This window comes from Erpetoichthys calabaricus, chromosome 4, assembly GCF_900747795.2.
Source record: "Erpetoichthys calabaricus chromosome 4, fErpCal1.3, whole genome shotgun sequence".
Lineage (NCBI taxonomy): Eukaryota > Metazoa > Chordata > Cladistia > Polypteriformes > Polypteridae > Erpetoichthys > Erpetoichthys calabaricus.
In genome coordinates this window covers 57,227,432-57,248,464 of record NC_041397.2, presented here as the reverse complement: position 1 = coordinate 57,248,464, position 21,033 = coordinate 57,227,432, and the positions used below count along the sequence as shown (strand labels likewise).

Genomic DNA, 21,033 nt, shown 5'->3' with positions numbered 1-21,033 from the left:
TCCTCTGCTCTCCTCTAGGCATGCCTTGTCTTCTGCCTCCCAACTCAAACTTACCTGGTTGAGGACAAGCAGATTCTTTTAAGCCAGACCTGGGTATATGTCTGGTGCCACATGATTACATCCTGGAAGCACTTCTGGGTGAGGTGGAACCTTCTTAAGGTGTGCGAGTCCTCTCCCCACAGCTCCCTCTAGCAGCACTTGCATACCACGACAGGATAGTCCATCAGGACTACAATTCCCAAGGTGCCCTGTAGGTGTACAAATCGGTGCCCAATCTGAGGAATGCTGCCACCTGGTGTACTGGGGAATTACAGAGACGGGCGCTTCCGTCTTTCCATTTGATCTTCCCAGCCAGGAAAGATACCTGCAAATAATCTAACCGGGAACCCTGCCCAATCAGATCCTTCCCTTATGGCCTTCTGTCCAGGTCTGGAACCACCCTTCTACTCTCCTTCTACCTTGGCACTTTTAACAAATATACAGGTAATAGAAAATATGTGTGTATACACACAGTGCATTCAGAAAGTACTCAGACCCCTTTATTTTTTCACATTGTGTTATGCTGCAGCCTTGTGCTACAATCATTCAAATTCATTTTTCCCCTTCTACATCAAGCAAAACTCAATACCCCAGAATAACAAATGCAGAATTTTAGAAAATTTTCCAAATCTATTACAAATAAAAAATTAAAATATTCTATAGACATCATCAATGATGGACTCCAGATCATAGGGGATTTGAAGTCTTAGATCATCAAACACCCTCACCCAGGCCACCCAGCTGGCAATAATCAGTCCTCCACTTGTGTCCAAGTAGCATGTGACACCACAGATCACTCCTCTTGATCCACAACCACCTTGATGCTTTTTCTGCAGCTTCCCTGATGTTCTTGGTGGCTCTTCTTTCATGTAATCCACTAATGCCAAGGAGACTGAGTGCCTGATGTCGAGACTGCCCTTCAAAGCCCTTGCGGTCCACCTCAATGAGCTCACAGTGGGCTTTCCACCTATGTCTTCTACATTGCTCTACCAGTTTGAGATATTTGGCCATCTTCCATTCATTGTCCTCTTCCAGTCATCCAAGGGGACAGTGTATTCCATCATAATCTCTTGCTTAGAACAGTCAAATGTTATACACAATGTGTTCTGGAAACTTCTAGCTGCTAGATGGAGAACTTCTGGCTGCTTTGTCTTTTACATCTTATTACTAAATAAGGAGCCATTAACACACTGAATGCAGCTGTTTAAGATTGAAATAAGCAATTAAGGGCGGGGAGACTTAACAAGCGAGACCACTAAAATGAAGCATCAAACTATCACTTAAGCAATAAGTGTTTCATCAGCAATAATTGATTGCTCATTAAGAAACTGGGTTGGAACAAAAACCTGCAACCACTGCGGCTCTCCAGGACTGACGTTGCCTACCCCTGCCCTAGGTCAACCTTCAGCTGCCAGTCACACACTGAGGCTAGCAGCCCAACTGAGGCTCTGAGCACCACCTAAGGATGTTCTCCTTCCTTAACAAATAGGATATTTTAGTCTTGTATTTGTGCAGTTCTTGTATGAATTGTGCGCTCCCTTGTGGGGGAGTCCCCTGTGAGGGAAATTTTAATGGAACACATATTTTTTTCATGCAAAGAGCATCATTTTACACACTGCCAACTGTGCAAATTATTAAAAAAACAACTACTGCAACAACATATTATTATATGTACAAGGTGCAATTGATGCAATTGATGAAATTCAGTAAATCACCGAGCCAACTGCGCTTGAACTGGCTGCACGCAAGCACATAGAGGACAATTCTGACACTGGCAGGCTATTCTAGTGCAGCGGCTGAATCCCAGGGACAGTGAGGCTGCAGTGCCGGTCATGAGCTAATTGCTCAACGAATGTACGGCACTGACTGATCAGCTCCTGCATGTTGGCAAATTGCATTTGGAACCGACTGTAGCTGGTTCCAGCTGTTTAAGGGCTCATATCAGAAAGCAAAGTGAATATGCAGAGACAGACATGGAAAGAACATGCAAACTCTGATTTGGCGGTGTAATGTTAAAATATACTCGATAAAGTCTGAATAGACTACAACTTTGTGTTTCTAACTTTCAAATGTTCAGGCCTAAACTTACTTTAATTATTATGTCTCCTTTTGGGAAAGCATAGTAATATGACCATGCTCTAAAATATCATTATCAAGTCTACTTGATAAAATCCAGAGTTGCTGTGGGTCAGGGGCTGCCCTGGCAGCTCATTGAACAAGGAACACTGGATGGGGAAACAGTCAACTATCTTCTGAAAAGTCTCTTCACATATAAAATTCAGAAGACACTAATAGGGGCTGCACCTTGGTCTTAGTACTTGTGTTTTCCACAAAAGGCACAGCTGACTTGCTCCTTTCCTACCCCATTTAAAATTCAGTCCAAACGGAAACAATTCTTTCCCACTACTGAATGACTCTAAACGGCATGTTTAGGTTTTACTGCCAGGAAGCGTAGCTGAGAATTACAACGCACACCACCAGACAAGCTGCTCCGAATCGTGCCCGTTGCTGTAATCACATTTTTGAGGCATTAGCCAAGCCTGCCGCCTACCTCACAGGGGTGATGTTCAAATCTGTCACCCACAGCTTCTTCGCCTCACACGGAATCTTACTGAGTTTACTGTTAGACATCAGAAAGGCATGCAGAGAGATGGCTTTTTCTCAATTTACATCATCACAGTGAAAAACGAGATTTTAGTGGCAGTGTTCCAGCAGAGAATTATTGTCTGTCCTCCTCCTCTTCAACAAACATTTAAATCTGACAAGTTTGAATGAAATGAGCTGTCTCACATTTACTGGAAAGTGAACATGTTTAATGACATAACTCAATCGCCTGTTAACCTCCATCAATTTAGTGTTTCTTAGCTCATAAATGACTCCCCACAAATGCTGAAAATGGCCACAGGAAGTCTAAATGGTGCCGTCATCGAAGTGTTTGAATTGTGGAGACAGAAGTTAGCTGAAGTTTGCAGGCAGGCCTTTATCATTTGGGTCCTTCTAACTGCTTTAGAATGGGCAACCAGCCCAAATCCCTTTTCCTGAACCTTCTTTCCACGACAATGGCTTTGAACACTCTGGCATAGCAGAAGGAGAGTTGTGGTAGAAACTTACAATAAATGCTTAGTAGCCACTTGAATCCTAAAATGTCAATGGTGTCCTTTTATCTCCAGTTTGGCGACCCAAATGCATTCTCCTCTCTAAGTTCCTGCCACAACTTACATATCAGTTCTTGTAAAAGAGTCTAGGGGTGAAGATCACTTCAAATTTGGGCTTGTGCTGGAAGCTCTTTAGGCCACCAGGTGATACTCTCCATCTTTTCAAGTAGAGGCACCCACCCAGCCATTTTTTCTGTGTATCTGCCATATACAGAACCCCAATATGTCCTTGCTCTTCACCAGCTGGACTAAACTCGATTGTCATCACTTGTTATCCAGATTTCCTCTGCTTTGTGACCCCTCTTAATAGGATTTATGTCTATTGGGGTCATAAAATATAACTGTGCCAGGGTCCAAGAATGCCTTGGCATCAACATAAAAATTAAACCCTACATGGGATGCCAGGCAATCACAGGGCACACACTCATACCCATTCACCCTGGGGAGTATAAGAAATCTAACAAATGAGAGGAGACCATTCAGTCCATCAAACCTGTTTGTTTAGCTACCGTATATACTCACATATAAGTCGGGTCTTGAAACCTGAAAAATCGATCATAAAATCAGACCCTGACTTATATGCCCATTCGAAAATGTGACACTTCATTTATTTATTTTTTAAAATTTTCTTGCCTCCTCCAATCTCAGATCAGCTTCTCAGACGCATCAAATTTTGTTGCAGCAGCGCAGTTACCAATTTTTTTTGCAGCTTCAATGACGTTTAACGTAAAACCAGCTTCATATTTTCTTCTGATCGAACGCTCCATCGTAGATTAGAGATGCTCTTACGATAAAGGTGTATGAGGGTGTGAGATACAAAAAACACAAATCAGTGCAAACGTTGCTTCGGAATAGTTCGGGTGTTACTGTGTGGTCATGTAGGCACAATAGAGAGAGAGAGGTTAGGAGCACACGCTGATACAGCGCATTGTCGCACCCACATAGACAAAAAAGTCAGTGTGCTCTGTGGTGACTCTCTCAGGTGGGCGTTAGCATATCATAATCACCTGGACCAATAGCGTGAGTTTTCCGCATACAACCAACATTAAAAAATACCAGAAATTATACTGTAAAATCAAGTCCCAACTTCTCCGCAAGTATATACGGTAAAAGCTAAATTGTCCAAATACTGTATCTCACCCAGATTTCTTCTTAAAGGTACTCAAGGTTTCTGCTTCAACTCCATGTCTCAGTAGTTTGTTCCTGAGTCCTTTAAGTAAAACAGTGCTTCCTGGCTTTGGCCTTAATTTATAAATTTAGAGTTGACAATTAAACAAACATGTAGGTCTCTGTGAGAAAGCACACTGACAGGGGCGAACATGCATACTCCACACAGACGGTGAGTTTTTGGCTGAATTAAGGAAATTATTGAACTTTTACAAGTTCTTTACTTGGCAGGTCAATGTTTCTATTATCAAATTGTTATTAACATGATCAAAATTAGACAGCACTGAGCAGCAGGAACTTAGGTATCCGTCCTTTTGAACACTGCTGTTCAGTAGCGATTCTTTAAAATCCTTCTTTAGAATGACTTGTGCACCCGCTGCTTTTATTTGTCACTTACTTTCATGATACAATACTAGAACAGCGCAAATGTAGAAATGGCAGATTGTGGCCAACGGCTCAGGCCACCTACTTGGCTTCCCTGCTTTTAACTTCATGTAGCAAGATGACAAGAACTTTGTGTACATTTCAAATGGTTGTTCAAATGCCACTTAGCGTAAAATTATGGAGCGGCTTAAAATAACTCATTCAAGAGATCTGCACTCACTCTTCTGCGTGGGCTGCTGTAAGCTGAAATAAATTTGCTGTTACTAGGTTGTCTAAGAAAGTATTTGAAAACTTCTAGAAGGTTCGTTTACTGTTTTTACAGACGGACAGCTGACTTCTTCAAAGGAAACATTAGCAAACCATCCACCCATTTTCTGAGCCTACTCAAAACTGTAAGACCATGAAGAAATGAAAGAATCAGGAAAAATAAAATAATGGTGTACAGTATGTGTGAATGTGAGGACTATAAAAAATAAGCTACTGTATCTGCAGCTTTCAAAGGGATAGAAATCCATCCATTATACAACCCGCTATAGCCTAACTACAGGGTCACGGGGGTCTGCTGGAGCCAATCCCAGTCAACACAGGGCGCAAAGCAGGAAACAAACCCCCGGGCAGGGTGCCAGCCCACCACAGAGAGATAGAAATGATTAAATAAATATAGCTAAATGCATGTCCATACTGGGATGTGGGTGGTCAATCCTATTGTGGCAACAGATGCACCAGTCAATTACTCATGAAGACACCCACAAGGAGACAACGCAGCGTTACCACTTCACTTAACATGGATGTTCTTGGGGTTGTGGGAGGAAAACCCTCTCAGACACAAGGAGACCTTGCAAACTCCACACATACAACAATACAAAACCAGGGCATGGACCTGTGATGATCTGTGATGCTGATTGTTGCCCCAAATAAAACAATAAGGGATTATTTTTGTGAGAAATGAATGTAAGACAAGGGGAAAAAACAGAGGGTATGGATCTCCTGTGAAATGAAGGATTTTCATTATATAAACTATTAATCCAACCACCTATGATCGAATATGATTAATACTTCACAGTCATGAGGGTTGAGGCCTTTCTCAGCACAATGTCAATCAAAGGACGGTTGAGGCATACGAATTATTGGAGTGATTCCCTGTTTAACTCTGAACAAAGCAAATAAAAAAGGCTCTGTAAGGAAACAGAACATAAATAGTACTCTTCATGCGTGCAATTCAATCAAAGTCTACGAGAACAGTTCCGTCTTTCGATCTTTCCTGGGTCCAAATGACGACTATGATCTGCAATCTCCTCATTTATTGCTTCTCCAAAGCTTGATAGGGTGCTGGGTCAAGCGTTGTTTCCTTGCGACGACTCCACACTGTAAGGCACACCAAAGATACTGTTAGCGGCTCCATCCCCTCCTGCCTGGTGACGGTAACGTTAGGATTACCTGAGGCCTTTGAGAGATCCTCAAATGTGCTTGTATTGACAACAGATAGATAGATAGATAGATAGATAGATAGATAGATAGATAGATAGATAGATAGATAGATAGATAGATATCTTTATTGTCATTGTCACTTTTACAAAGGAACAACGAAATTGAAGGTGCAGTCTACTCAGTGTGAGGCATAAAAGTTAAAAAGACAAGAAGAGAGAAAATAATAACAAACCGAATAGTAATAAAAGTACTTTACAAAGTATACAAATTGCACTTGTTATATATACAAATTGCACTGGTTGATTTAAAGTGTATATTGCACATTGGTAGAATGATATGGAGCAGTTTTATTCTGAGTTCAGGGCCATAATTGTTTTTGGATGAAAGCTGTTTTTAAGGTGGTTTGTCCTGGTTTTCATTGTTCTGTATCTCTTGCCTGATGGCAGAAACTGGAAGAGGCAATGACCGGGATGTGATGAATCCTGTGAAATGTCTATTGCTTTTTTGCGGCATCAGGAGGTGTAGATTTGTTCCAGAGTGGGGAGGGTACAACCAGTTGTTCTCTCCGCTGTCTTGATGGCCCTGTCTAGCACTTTTCTTTCTGAGGAAGTGCAGCTACCGTACCACACACACAGTCCGTACGTAAGCATACTCTCGATGGAACAGTGATAAAAGGCAAGGAGCAGATTTTTGGGGAGATTGTATTTTCTGAGAATCCTCAGAAAGAACCGTCTCTGCTGTGCCTTCTTCAGCAGCTCCTTGGTGTTGGCGCTCCAGGTCAGGTCATCCTCCAGATCAATGCCCAGAAACCTGAACACTGGTACCCTCTCCACACAAGCCCTGCCAATGATGAGTGGCTGGATGTCAGTTTTGTTTTTTCTAAAGTCAATAACAGGCTCCTTCGTCACATTCTTCACATCCCGGTCATTGCCTCTTCCAGTTTTTGACATCGGGCAAGAGATACAGAGCAATGAGAACCAGGACAAACCACCTTAAAAAACACTTTTACCCAAAAGCAATCATGGCCCTGAACTCAGAATAACACCACCTCGTCCCTGTATGCTAGCTCACCCTCCTTGCCTGAGATGAGTCCGACCACCGTTGTGTCATCTGCAAACTTTATGATCTTGTTGCTATTCTGAGTGGGGACACAGTTATATGTGTAGAGGGTGTAGAGGAGTAGGCTGAGCACACAGCCCTGCAGTGTCCCAATGTTGAGGCTGAGAGCAGTGGTGGTGTGGGGACCCAGCCTGACCATCTGGGAGCAACCAGACAGGAAGTCCAGTATCCAACTGCAGGTGAGTGATGGAAGTCCTACACTGAAAAAAGTATAATATTGATGTTGTTCATTCAATGTAAATTTTCTCTTTTAAGCAACTTAAGATTAGTCATTTAGTGTTGTAGCTTGAAATATTTGGTTTCAGATCTCAATCAAAGTAAAAAAAATTGTTTGTACCAAAGTAAGTTATGGTGGAGGGAATAAACGTAAAAATCATAATATTTGAGGTTGTTCATGTGCTGTGTTTGAGGGGCTGTTTGTATATTCTTTTGGTCGAACTTTCCAGTGTGATGGCTTTCCAACTGCCAAAAAAGAAGAACAACTTAAAAAATAGATTTACTTCAGTATAAAACAAGTGAATTGCACCCAATCACTCTAAATGATTTGCTTCAACTTAAAAATTGTGGGATCAATAAGCTAAAAAGATATTGGTTCAGATTGAAAATATTAAGTGTGAATCATCACCTTATTTTTTTTAGTGTAGATCTGCCAGTTTGGACACCAGTCGTTGTGGGAGGATGGTGTCCACAAAGAGCAGTCTGGCGTAACTCCCCTGCTGCTCCAGGTGGGTCAGGGCAGCATGAAGGGCTGTGGCCACAGCGTCCTCCGTGGATCAATTTGCTTTGTAAGCAAATTGAAATGGGTCCAGGTCTGCTGGCAGACAGGCGATGATATGACTCCGCACCAGTTTTTCAAAGCACTTCATGATGACAGATTTGAGTGCCACTGGGCGGAAATCATTCAGACTGTTTGTGATGGATTTTTTGCAGCAGCGGAACAATGATGGAGGACTTGAGGCAGGATGGGACAGTGGCCTGGGATAGAGACTGGTTGAAAATCCTAGTGAAGATTCTGGCCAGTTGATCCGCACAGTGTAGTGATGAATACAACAGTCAGTTTGCAATTTGCAGACAATTTTACGTAACTGGTACATTAATTTGTTTAACAGGCAATTTTGCAATTGTAAAATGGGAAACTCATTGGAGTTTAAGGGGGTGTTAAAGGTTTTATTGGGGTACAAAAAAAAATGTTTTGTTCCTTAAAGACTCATTCACACTTTTGCACTTACTCGTATTTGTTTCCATAGCTGTGTAATACATGTAAATCGCCTGCGCCCCTGCCAAATCTATTCTATTTATGCCTCTCATTCACATCCCCAACAAGAATCAGGGCATTTTTTTTTTTTAATATCACACAAAGACACACCCGACTGCCCCATTGTGCAGATTACTGTTTGCACCACAGTGAACCTCACTTGATGGGGAGACTGTTACCTAGAGACCACCTTTTCCTGTTTTATGATTCCTGCAGGTGAGGGTTCACATGTTTGGTGTACCTTTGAGTTTTGAGATTCATTTCTATCTCCTGTGCCTCTTTAGGAGGAGATTTCCAAGATTGTCATCATAATTGGCAAAGTAGGTATCTAGTACAAACCAGTACAAACACAACACATGTCTGATGGATCAAGAAAATGTTGGGTGATTTTTTTCCACCCCTACTAGAGATCTTTATCTAAATACTAAACTACAGGCAGACCATTGCAGAATATACCTAGTAAATAAAATTAAAAGTTTTGAGCCGTCATTATATATGAACTGTGAACATGGAAATCCTTTATTTACATCTACAGGTGGAGATCCCAAGCACCTTGTTCAATGTATTATGGCATACTGAAGAAATCTAACAGAACATTTTGTTTAGTCAGCTAGCTTCATTTACAAATAATGACTACAAAACATTTCAGACACACCAAATCAGCATACAGAAAACGGTGTAGACCAGAAACCCAGCTCTGAATTAAGTATTATGTAAAGTAAAGCTAATAATTAAGAGTCAAGAGTGAATTCCTGGTTAAAAGAAATAAAGACTTCTTATATGAAATTTGTTATTAGAGAACAAAATATTTAATTTAAAATTGTTTTTTATCAGTATGCTGCTGCTGGAGTATGTGAATTTCCCATTGGTGATTAATAAAGTATCTATCTATCTAAATATAAAGTAAAAAAAATGTTATATTGTATATGATCTCATTTTTCTAATTTAAACGTGCTGGTACAAATGTCCAGATGTCACTGGTGTGTACAGCATGGGGGCAATTGCCACTGCCTTTTTCTTTGAATGTAAAAACATGCCCTTTGTGAAGTGTGAGTGCCTGTCTTGCACCCCAAAACACGAGGCTGAGTCTCAGTACTTTAGCAAAACCAGCTTTATTCAGCTTGAAACAGGAACAGCAATCAGGCAGAGTCGGGGCCAGGTAATTCTGTTCCCTGCATTCATAATGTTCCTTGCATTACCCATTGACAGCAGGGGCTCATAGTGCGACTGCGATCTTTTCGGATAGTTTTTGCAGCGAACTGCTACATCACTGGGAGTTACTGGGAGTTGCTGGGTTACCCTGACAACTGATAGGCTATATTCCATAGACGCGGCGATCACACTTTGGGACTCTCTTGGGCATGTTGTCCCATTGGGGGAAGCCCCAAAAGAGTTTAGAAACCTTACAATATATATTCATATTTTACTGCTGAACGGTGCAACTTTTATTTGTTAAGTTTGCATTTCCACAATTTTCGTCATCTTTCAAAAGAAATGACAGGAGCCTGGTGATGCACACACAGCTAAACGAATGACACAGGAGTGTTGCTAGATTGGACAGAATTTGATTGGATTGTGCAGGTAATATATGCAATCTGACAATACTGAGTTTTAAATAATAGTTTTAATTAAAATGAACATGGATCGATTTTAAAGGGGAACAAGTAAGTTGCACCATTTATGTGAATTATCCTACTGTTACTATTGTAAAAGTTAATATTTTACATCGAATAAGTTCTTTTCAGCAAATACATTCCATGCTATTTTTCAACTATTTTAGAACTTGTATATAGAGAAACGAAATAAGTGAAATAACCCTAAAGAGATTGCTGTGTGAAGGTCTTATACTTCTTGTAAATCCGGTGAAAGTAGTGAAAAACATTAAAAGCAGAACAAGCACCAAGTAAACAGCAATCTGTATGTTAATCTTCTGAAAGTCTATGAACATGCCGCTACTACGAGTGCAAGCTAACTTAGTAGTGTGTAATTAGAGGTAATGCAGTAAAAATGGAGGATCACATTTGCAACCCTTGAAGTACTGTAGACACTGTAATAGAATGCACAGTAAAACACACTTTGACTGGTAACTGTCTACACGGAGTTTGTATTTCACCCTTGTCTACTGTGGCCTGTAAGGGGTGTAACAGCACCATAAACCCCAGACAAAACTACCACAGACATTATCCTGGGTTCAAAGCCAGTGCTTTTTATTTAATAACAAAGTGTACCTTTAATTGGTTTCCTCTAACAATGACATGAATAGTTGCCAAAGAACAACACAGCACAACCATTTCTTTGTTCCTTCTCCTATTCCTTTCATTCTCCTCCATTCCTCCCAGTCGAGTGTTGCACGCCTTTTCTCTTTAAACTCCTGATCTAAGAGTACTTCCGGTGCAAAATCTATTATCTCCAGTAAGCACTTCCAAGTCAAGCAGGACCATAATGGCCCTATAAAAGTCAATGTAGGACAGCTCCACCTGATAGCCCTCATGGGACCACAACTCCTATTCTGCCTTGAGGGCATCCATACTGGGGCTTGCCAGACAGGGTGCTGCCTGCTGTCCAGTGTACTGCTCTGTCCTTCCAGCCTCCCAAGCCCAACCAGTGTATCCCTCCATGGCCGCTGGGTTTTGAACCCAAGTGTAGTTGCTGCTGCAGCATCCTTCGGTGACCACATCCTGGAATGTAGGAGGAATATCGCCACTCTCTCGCTGACCATCCCCTATAATGGCTTCCTAACCAGGCAAGAGAGTACGGTCATTCTTGGCTGGGATGCTGTTTTGTCCCTCACACTAACTGAAGATTTCTTTAGGTTTTCCTACTGCATCCCAAACATTTTAGGTTGGGTGGATTGCTGGCTTTGTCTTTGCCCACTATGAGGAAATGGCCATGTGCCCTGCAGTTGCATCACATCTAATATGGCAGGCTCCAGCTTCAAGAATGTGTTCAGTAAATGAACGACTGGATACACATAGAAGTGATCAATGGAGGGCACTGTTAGCCTTATCATGTACTGTTTTAGATTTATAAAGTTGTTTGCTCTCAGCCTTTCTTGAGAGATGGGCACTATGTAAAAATATAATGAACTGAACTCAACTGACCTCTGAGTAATTTAAGCACCTACAGTGCATCCGGAAAGTATTCACAGCGCATCACTTTTTCCACATTTTGTTATGTTACAGCCTTATTCCAAAATGGATTAAATTCATTTTTTTCCTCAGAATTCTACACACAACACCCCATAATGACAACGTGAAAAAAGTTTACTTGAGGTTTTTGCAAATTTATTAAAAATAAAAAAATTGAGAAAGCACATGTACATAAGTATTCACAGCCTTTGCCGTGAAGCTTAAAATTGAGCTCAGGTGCATCCTGTTTCCCCTGATCATCCTTGAGATGTTTCTGCAGCTTAATTGGAGTCCACCTGTGGTAAACTCAGTTGATTGGACATGATTTGGAAAGGCACACACCTGTCTATATAAGGTACCACAGTTGACAGTTCATGTCAGAGCACAAACCAAGCATGAAGTCAAAGGAATTGTCTGTAGACCTCCGAGACAGGATTGTCTCGAGGCACATATCTGGGGAAGGCTACAGAAAAATTTCTGCTGCTTTGAAGGTCCCAATGAGCACAGTGGCCTCCATCATCCATAGAAGAAGTTCGAAACCACCAGGACTCTTCCTAGAGCTGGCCGGCCATCTAAACTGAGCGATTGGGGGAGAAGGGCCTTAGTCAGGGAGGTGACCAAGAACCCGATGCTCACTCTGTCAGAGCTCCAGAGGTCCTCTGTGGAGAGAGAAGAACCTTCCAGAAGGACAACCATCTCTGCAGCAATCCACCAATCAGGCCTGTATGGTCGAGTGGCCAGACGGAAGCCACTCCTTAGTAAAAGGCACATGGCAGCCCGCCTGGAGTTTGCCAAAAGGCACCTGAAGGACTCTCAGACCATGAGAAAGAAAATTCTCTGGTCTGATGAGACAAAGATTGAACTCTTTGGTGTGAATGCCAGGCGTCACGTTTGGAGGAGACCTGGCACCGTCCCTACAGTAAAGCATGGTGGTGGCAGCATCATGCTGTGGGGATGTTTTTCAGCGGCAGGAACTGGGAGACTAGTCAGGATAAAGGGAAAGATGACTGCAGCAATGTACAGAGACATCCTGGATGAAAACCTGCTCCAGAGCGCTCTTGACCTCAGACTGGGGCGACGGTTCATCTTTCAGCAGGACAACGACACTAAGCACACAGCCAAGATATCAAAGGAGTGGCTTCAGGACAACTCTGTGAATGTCCTTGAGTGGCCCAGCCAGAGCCCAGACTTAAATCTGATTGAACATCTCTGGAGAGATCTTAAAATGGCTGTGCACTGATGCTTCCCATCCAACCTGATGGAGCTTGAGAAGTGCTGCAAAGAGGAATGGGCGAAACTGGCCAAGGATAAGTGTGCCAAGCTTGTGGCATCATATTCAAAAAGACTTGAGGCTGTAATTGCTGCCAAAGGTGCATCGACAAAGTATTGAGCAAGGGCTGTAAATACTTATGTACATGGGATTTCTCAGAGTTTTTTTATTTTTAATAAATTTGCAAAAATCTCAAGTAAACTTTTTTCACGTTGTCATTATGGGGTGTTGTGTGCAGAATTCTGAGGAAAAAAATGAATTTAATCCATTTTAGAATAAGGCTGTAACATAAAAAAAAGGTGGAAAAAGTGATGCGCTGTGAATACTTCCTGGATGCACTGTACAAACTTAATTTACTCCTTGTCCTTGTGACACAATCCCAGGTCCCTTTCATCAGCTCTCATTCGCTTACCAACTGCTTGTCTCATCTTATTGTCTTTCTTTTAGTTATTCTTCATCCACTACCAATGAGACATCAACTTTCAGGTGACACTCAGGCCAGCTCTTGTGTCTTAAATGGCCCTTCCTCCTCCTGACTGGAAGCTGCCCCTCTGTTCCTAGTCTCACCCTTTGGAAAACTCCCTCCCGACAGCAAACACAAGTAGAGGCATGTGCAAATAACAAGTGTGACAATGACATCAAAACTGTGAAACAAATGTAGAATCCTCACAAACTAAGATGCCTCTTGTTACGCGTAACCTCTGCACTTCTTTCTTTTATCTGCATCAAACCATAATCAAATAAGACAAGGGCTTTTCTCTTTGACATGTAAAGTGCATGCTGCATAGCAACACTGAGCATTTCCCTCCGTGTGTGACGCAGGTAGAGTCTCATTTTAAATAGTCACTCATTGTCATGACTATTCATTGCCGCCAAGGTTTTAATCAAATGTTATGGAGAAAGTAACTCTGAAAACAATGGCTGTCACAGAAGGTTCTGAGCCTAGCAAAAATGAATGCACAATTACTCATCACCTCCTTCACTAGATCTGAACAGAACACTACCCAACCCCCGAAAACTGCTTGGTAGAAATCACCGGAAAGCAATCATTTACAAACCGTGATTTCTACATCATAAGCTGCTGACCTCCCTCACATTCCTGGGTGACATTACAGGAGTTTAGGAATTAAAAGAGGACTCTGGTGAACCGCACTGTTCTCTGGAGAACTGGCATTCCATCCTGAGTGGATTCCTTCTAAGAAAAATGCCAGACGACACCCCAGAATCAGAACAAGCAGGTTTAGAAAGTAAATGCAAATGAAGTAAACAAATTAACAACTGTTCTTTAACATTCTATAGCAAATGCTACTAGAGTTACAATTACAAAACACAACTCTAGGACATTTAAGGAGAGGCAAGGGGGTTAGGGGAGAAGGAGCACTAAACTGGCAGCCTTGGGATTCTAGGAGCGGTAGTGTGAAGTGTATTGAGAACAGCGAAATTATTACCTTTATGTCAGACCAATTGCAACACATTGCCACCCTCTGGCATCATGATAATAATGTTTTAAAATACCTGGCAACTTTTTATATAATATAATTAGATAATACACTAGATTACCTGATATTGCCTGACTTGTTCAGTGAGGCATTCAGTGAATAAAACTGTGCAGAAAAAAATCTGGAGAAAAATTACTACTATAGTTAGCACTACCAGCTAATGATCACATTACTCTACAAAGTGCTGCTGAGGGGGGATTGAGTGAAAATAAAGCATTACTATGATCATGGGCTATAAGGTCATTGTTAAATTTCCACCTTAAGTTTCTTTCTCTTGACTTCGTTTATTGCAGTACTTCATTTCTTTCCACATCATCAGATCTATTATTTGTATGAAAACAACATCCTATAGATAACAATTTCTAATAAATTTTATGAAATCCTTTTTTTCTCCACACAGAGAAACATGTCCATTCTCCAAGCCATCTTAATCCAATTGTAGGTCCGCGTGGAACAGTCTATCAATGCAGCGTTAGTCACAAAAACTAGACACTGTACAGAAGCCATTAGAAAGGTGAAACAATGTTAGGTTACAGATAGAATTTTATTGTCCCCATGAGGAAATCTGGATAGATATTTTTTTTTATTACTTTTAAAAAAACAACTTTATTAAATTCATTAAAACCATCTGCTGGTCTCTGAGCCTATGTCTTAATACGGATGGCTGGATGGTATTGAAGGCACTGGAGAAATGCTCACAGAGCTACCTACTTTGTCCAGGTGAAAATAAGCTTTGCATATAGCACCATGTGTAGAGTACAAGTCAAAGGAGTTATGCTTGTGCTAGGTAGGTAGATAGATATGAAAGGCACCATATGATAGATAGATAGATAGATAGATAGATAGATAGATAGATAGATAGATAGATAGATAGATAGATAGATAGATAGATAGATAGATACTTTATTAATCCCCAAGGGGAAATTCACATACTCCAGCAGCAGCATACTGATAAAAAAACAATATCAAATTAAAGAGTGATAAAAATGCAGGTATAACAGACAGTTACTTTGTATAATGTTAACGTTTACCCCCCCGGGTGGAATTGAACAGTCACATAGTGTGGAGCAGGACAGTGACAGCAGTCTGTCGCTTAAGCTGCTCCTCTGTCTGGAGATGATACTGTTCAGTGGATTGTCCATGATTGACAGGAGCCATAATGCACTGGTGAGGCCTCATCTGGGGCCTCGCATATAAAACCTTGCTTAGATTCCATGCTAAAATTTTACTTTCAAACAAAAGGCAAAAATGGTTTATACACAAACATACTCAATAAAAATAAGGTGTATAAAACTGTGTACACTAAATCCCATGCCAAGTTCTTAATAAATCTCAAATCAACTTAAAATGTTGTTCTTGTGCACCTGTTTTTCGCCACTCCCTGTCACCTGATGTTAGTAACCATATATGGAGTATAAACAACTTTTTTGAATATTCACGATTTAATCACCCATGTTCCTGAGGAATCCCTTCATCACAAACCTAGGAAGAACAGAGAAAATAAAGGCATAAAATGAAACTTCAGTGAATGTAAATTTGTTTTACTGACTGAAGTGGAGGATCACAAAAACATTATTAATGATGGTCTTTCTGCGGGAGTCACAAATAAAAAATAAAAACAGGAGTGGGAGTAGCTGAGTGGAGAAAGTAATATCAATGTGTCATTATGGAGTGCCCAAACTGCCAATGTTACACGGTGTGAATTGACATAGGCTATATGCGTAGAATTACAAGATATTAAGAACATTCTTATTGAACTTTTAAAAAAATAAAATTAATTTTCAATTAAATGTAAAAGTTGCAACACATACAAGCCTAATTACATTCAATGCACAACATCCATACGTCTTTGAATTGCCATTGTGTTGATGTCCTGAGGCAGTCTATGTTTTTGCACTATGCTGTGTAGTATACCTTTTAATGAATCAACAGACTTATATCTGCACAAAGTGATCAATAGTATACTGTACATCAACTAACTTCACTAAAAAAGGCAAATAAAATGCAACAAAAATTTAAAAGTACACTGTATACATTTTACATTCACATAAGTCTGACACCAATAATGAAAGCAGTAGCAGTTTAAGTGCAATAAGCAAACGAGGCATCACGAGTCACAAAATTCCATCCATCCATCCATCCATTCTCTTCCGCTTATCCGAGGTCGGGTCGCGGGGGCAGCAGCTTGAGCAGAGATGCCCAGACTTCCCTCTCCCCGGCCACTTCTTCTAGCTCTTCCGGGAGAATCCCGAGGCGTTCCCAGGCCAGCCGGGAGACATAGTCCCTCCAGCGTGTCCTGGGTCTTCCCCGGGGCCTCCTCCCGGTTGGACGTGCCCGGAACACCTCCCCAGGGAGGCATCCTGATCAGATGCCCGAGCCACCTCATCTGACTCCTCTCGATGCGGAGGAGCAGCGGCTCTACTCTGAGCCCCTCCCGGATGACTGAGCTTCTCACCCTATCTTTAAGGGAAAGCCCAGACACCCTGCGAAGGAAACTCATTTCAGCCGCTTGTATTCGCGATCTCGTTCTTTCGGTCACTACCCATAGCTCATGACCATAGGTGAGGGTAGGAACATAGATCGACCGGTAAATTGAGAGCTTTGCCTTATGGCTCAGCTCCCTTTAAACCACGACAGACCGATGCAGAGCCCGCATCACTGCGGACGCCGCACCGATCCGCCTGTCGATCTCACGCTCCATTCTTCCCTCACTCGTGAACAAGACCCCGAGATACTTGAACTCCTCCACTTGAGGCAGGATCTCGCTCCCAACCCTGAGAGGGCACTCCACCCTTCTCCGGCTGAGGACCATGGTCTCGGATTTGGAGGTGCTGATTCCCATCCCAGCCGCTTCACACTCAGCTGCGAACCGATCCAGAGAGAGCTGAAGATCACGGCCTGATGAAGCAAACAGGACAACATCATCTGCAAAAAGCAGTGACCCAATCCTGAGTCCACCAAACCGGACCCCCTCAACACCCTGGCTGCGCCTAGAAATTCTGTCCATAAAAATTATGAACAGAATCGGTGACAAAGGGCAGCCCTGGCGGAGTCCAACTCTCACTGGAAATGGGTTTGACTTACTGCCGGCAATGCGGACCAAGCTCTGACACCGGTTGTACAGGGACCGAACTGCCCTTATCAGGGGGTCCGGTACTCCATACTCCTGGAGCACCCCCCACAGGATCCCCCGAGGAACACGGTCGAACGCCTTTTCCAAGTCCACAAAACACATGTAGACTGGTTGGGCGAACTCCCATGCACCCTCCAGGACTCTGCTAAGGGTGTAGAACTGGTCCACTGTTCCGCGACCAGGACGAAAACCACACTGTTCCTCCTGAATCCGAGGTTCGACTATCCGACGGACCCTCCTCTCCAGAAGCCCCGAATAGACTTTTCCAGGGAGGCTGAGGAGTGTGATCCCTCTGTAGTTGGAACACACCCTCCGGTCCCCCTTCTTAAAGAGGGGGACCACCACCCCGGTCTGCCAATCCAGAGGCACTGTCCCTGATGTCCATGCGATGTTGTAGAGACGTGTCAACCAAGACAGCCCTACAACATCCAGAGCCTTGAGGAACTCCGGGCGTATCTCATCCACCCCCGGGGCCCTGCCACCAAGGAGTTTTTTGACCACCTCGGTGACCTCAGTCCCAGAGATGGGGAAGCCCACCTCCGAGTCCCCAGGCTCTGCTTCCTCATTGGAAGGCATGTTATTGGGATTGAGGAGGTCTTCGAAGTACTCCCCCCACCGACTCACAACGTCCCAAGTCGAGGTCAGCAGCGCACCATCACCACCATATACAGTGTTGACACTGCACTGCTTCCCCCTCCTGAGACGCCGGACGGTGGACCAGAATCTCCTCGAAGCCGTCCGAAAGTCGTTCTCCATGGCCTCCCCAAACTCCTCCCATGCCCGAGTTTTTGCCTCAGCAACCACCGAAGCTGCATTCCGCTTGGCCTGCCGGTACCTATTAGCTGCCTCCAGAGTTCCAAAGGACAAAAGGGACCGGTAGGACTCCTTCTTCAGCTTGACGGCATCCCTCACCGCCGGTGTCCACCAACGGGTTCGGGGATTGCCGCCACGACAGGCACCGACCACCTTACGGGCCACAGCTCCGGTCAGCCGCCTCAACAATAGAGGCACGGAACATGGCCCATTCGGACTCAATGTCCCCCACCTCCCTCGGGACATGGTCGAAGTTCTGCCGGAGGTGGGAGTTGAAGCTACTTCTGACAGGGGGCTCTGCCAGACGTTCCCAGCAGACCCTCACAACACGTTTGGGCCTACCAGGCCTGACCGGCATCCTCCCCCACCATCGAAGCCAACTCACCACCAGGTGGTGATCAGTTGATAGCTCCGCCCCTCTCTTCACCCGAGTGTCCAAGACATGTGGCCGCAAGTCCGACGACACGACCACAAAGTCGATCATCGAACTGAGGCCTAGGGTGTCCTGGTGCCAAGTGCACATATGAACACCCCTATGCTTGAACATGGTGTTTGTTATGGACAATCCGTGACGAGCACAGAAGTCCAATAACAAAACACCACTCGGGTTCTGATCGGGGGGGCCATTCCTCCCAATCACGCCCTTCCAGGTCTCACTGTCATTGCCCACGTGAGCATTGAAGTCCCCCAGCAGTACGAGGGAGTCCCCAGAAGGTATGCCCTCTAGCACACCCTCTAGGGACTCCAAAAAGGGTGGGTACTCTGAACTGCTGTTCGGTGCATACGCACAAACAACAGTTAGGACCCGTCCCCCCACCCGAAGGCGGAGGGAGGCTACCCTCTCGTCTACCGGGGTAAACCCCAATGTACAGGCTCCAAGTCGGGGGGCAATAAGTATACCCACACCCGCTCGGCACCTCTCACCGGGGGCAACTCCAGAGTGGTAGAGAGTCCAGCCCCTCTCAAGGAGATTGGTTCCAGAGTCCAAGCTGTGCGTTGAGGTGAGCCCGACTATATCTAGCCGGAACCTCTCAACCTCACGCACAAGCTCAGGCTCCTTCCCCTTCAGAGAGGTGACATTCCACGTCCCAAGAGCCAGCTTCTGTAGCAGAGGATCGGACCGCCAAGGTCCCCGCCTTCGGCCACCACCCAACTCACACTGCACCCGACCTCCTTGGCCCCTCCCATGGGTGGTGAGCCCATGGGAAGGAGTCACAAAATTAACTTGCAAAATGCTTTAATTTCCAAAATGCAGCATCTGTAGGCAATTGAAATGAAACAAGGATCAGATTCTCACACACACTTGTAAATGGAGTTGGCCTTCAGCTGCATCAAACAGTAATAATAGTAACTGACAAAATGTGTGCTGCATTAGCATTCATGTAACACATGGAAGTGACAAGGCACAACTAATTGTCATAGAAAAGGTAAGTATAATTTGAATGGGGCAGAAGAATAAATATTTAACAAAGTAGAATAAAAGAGAGGAGGTGAACTGTTGAATAAAAAGCAGATTGGTCCTAAATGTGTATTACCGAAAAACGTATCAGCCATCATAAACTCAAAATACTGGGAAGACTAAAAACCTACTGTGTGGGTTTGACTTTTCATGAGAAAACATGGTCCACTTTAAACAAACTTGTATCCTTTATATGTGCCACAAGACAGGGAAACTAGCATGGGTGGAAAGAAAAGTGCTAGAGGGCAGTGAGGTAATTCGCTTGTCAGGCATTACCAATGAAAGGAAAAGTTCTAAGAATAGTGCAAGAATGATTTACACTTAGTAAAGTAAACACACTTACCTTCTTAAACTGCTGAAGTGAGGGTGTGTACTTCCGTGAAGATTTTACCCTTGGCTTTGGGAGGACTCCATTATATGATGCCGGCGGCGGGGTTGGGGGAGTGTTCCGAATAGGCATACTGAATGTCACATGTGCCTAGTCAAAAAGTCGAGCGTCTCCATAGCTACATGCTGCTAACAAAGTACGAAGCAAGGAGTGTTTGGCTTAGGCATTTGTGCATTAGTTTTGGGAATCCCAAGATAAAGTCCGGAGTTAGAATTACAAGAAAAGTTAAATTACTTTCCAGAGATTGTATCGGCTTGTTTGTTGGAAGCCCATTGTGGGTGTGCTTGTGAAACAATTGAGTGTCTAGATATCGAACACAAAACTGTGAAATACCTGTGGGGGGTCTTAATGCAGGATTGACTGAAGTACAGTGTAAAAACCTCTCTAAGGAGCACGACAATTCTATAAATAATTACCTTCTTTATTTCTAGTAGTTCATCATGCAAAAAAAACAATTTAAAAATGTTAGAATGTCCATATTTAACCAAAACTGGTTTTAACATATAGTATGAAATGGTTACTTGTTCTTATCTTAAAATTAAAACAGCTAAAAAATATACAATTAGTAAATGTAGGGTTTTTTTTTGGCAGAAAAATAAAAACGGTTTAGTTTTGAACTCAAATCAATATATGTGTCACATAACTAAATCTCCCCCTTAAAGCAAAAGAAAACTTAAGTGTACATTAAAGGAATGAAAATATCTCAGTAATGTGGTAAATATTCATAAACTTGTTGTAACACTGAAACTCTTGGGCTGCTGCCTCCAGGACTTAGTATCGTGGGTATGAAAGCCAC

General features: G+C 43.1%; 1 protein-coding gene across 1 annotated transcript in view; it reads left to right on the top strand.

The window, feature by feature from the left end:
• cdk8 (cyclin-dependent kinase 8) overlaps positions 1-21,033 on the top strand; it is a 1,217,851-nt gene that overhangs the window by 806,313 nt on the left and 390,505 nt on the right. The window lies entirely within an intron of this gene.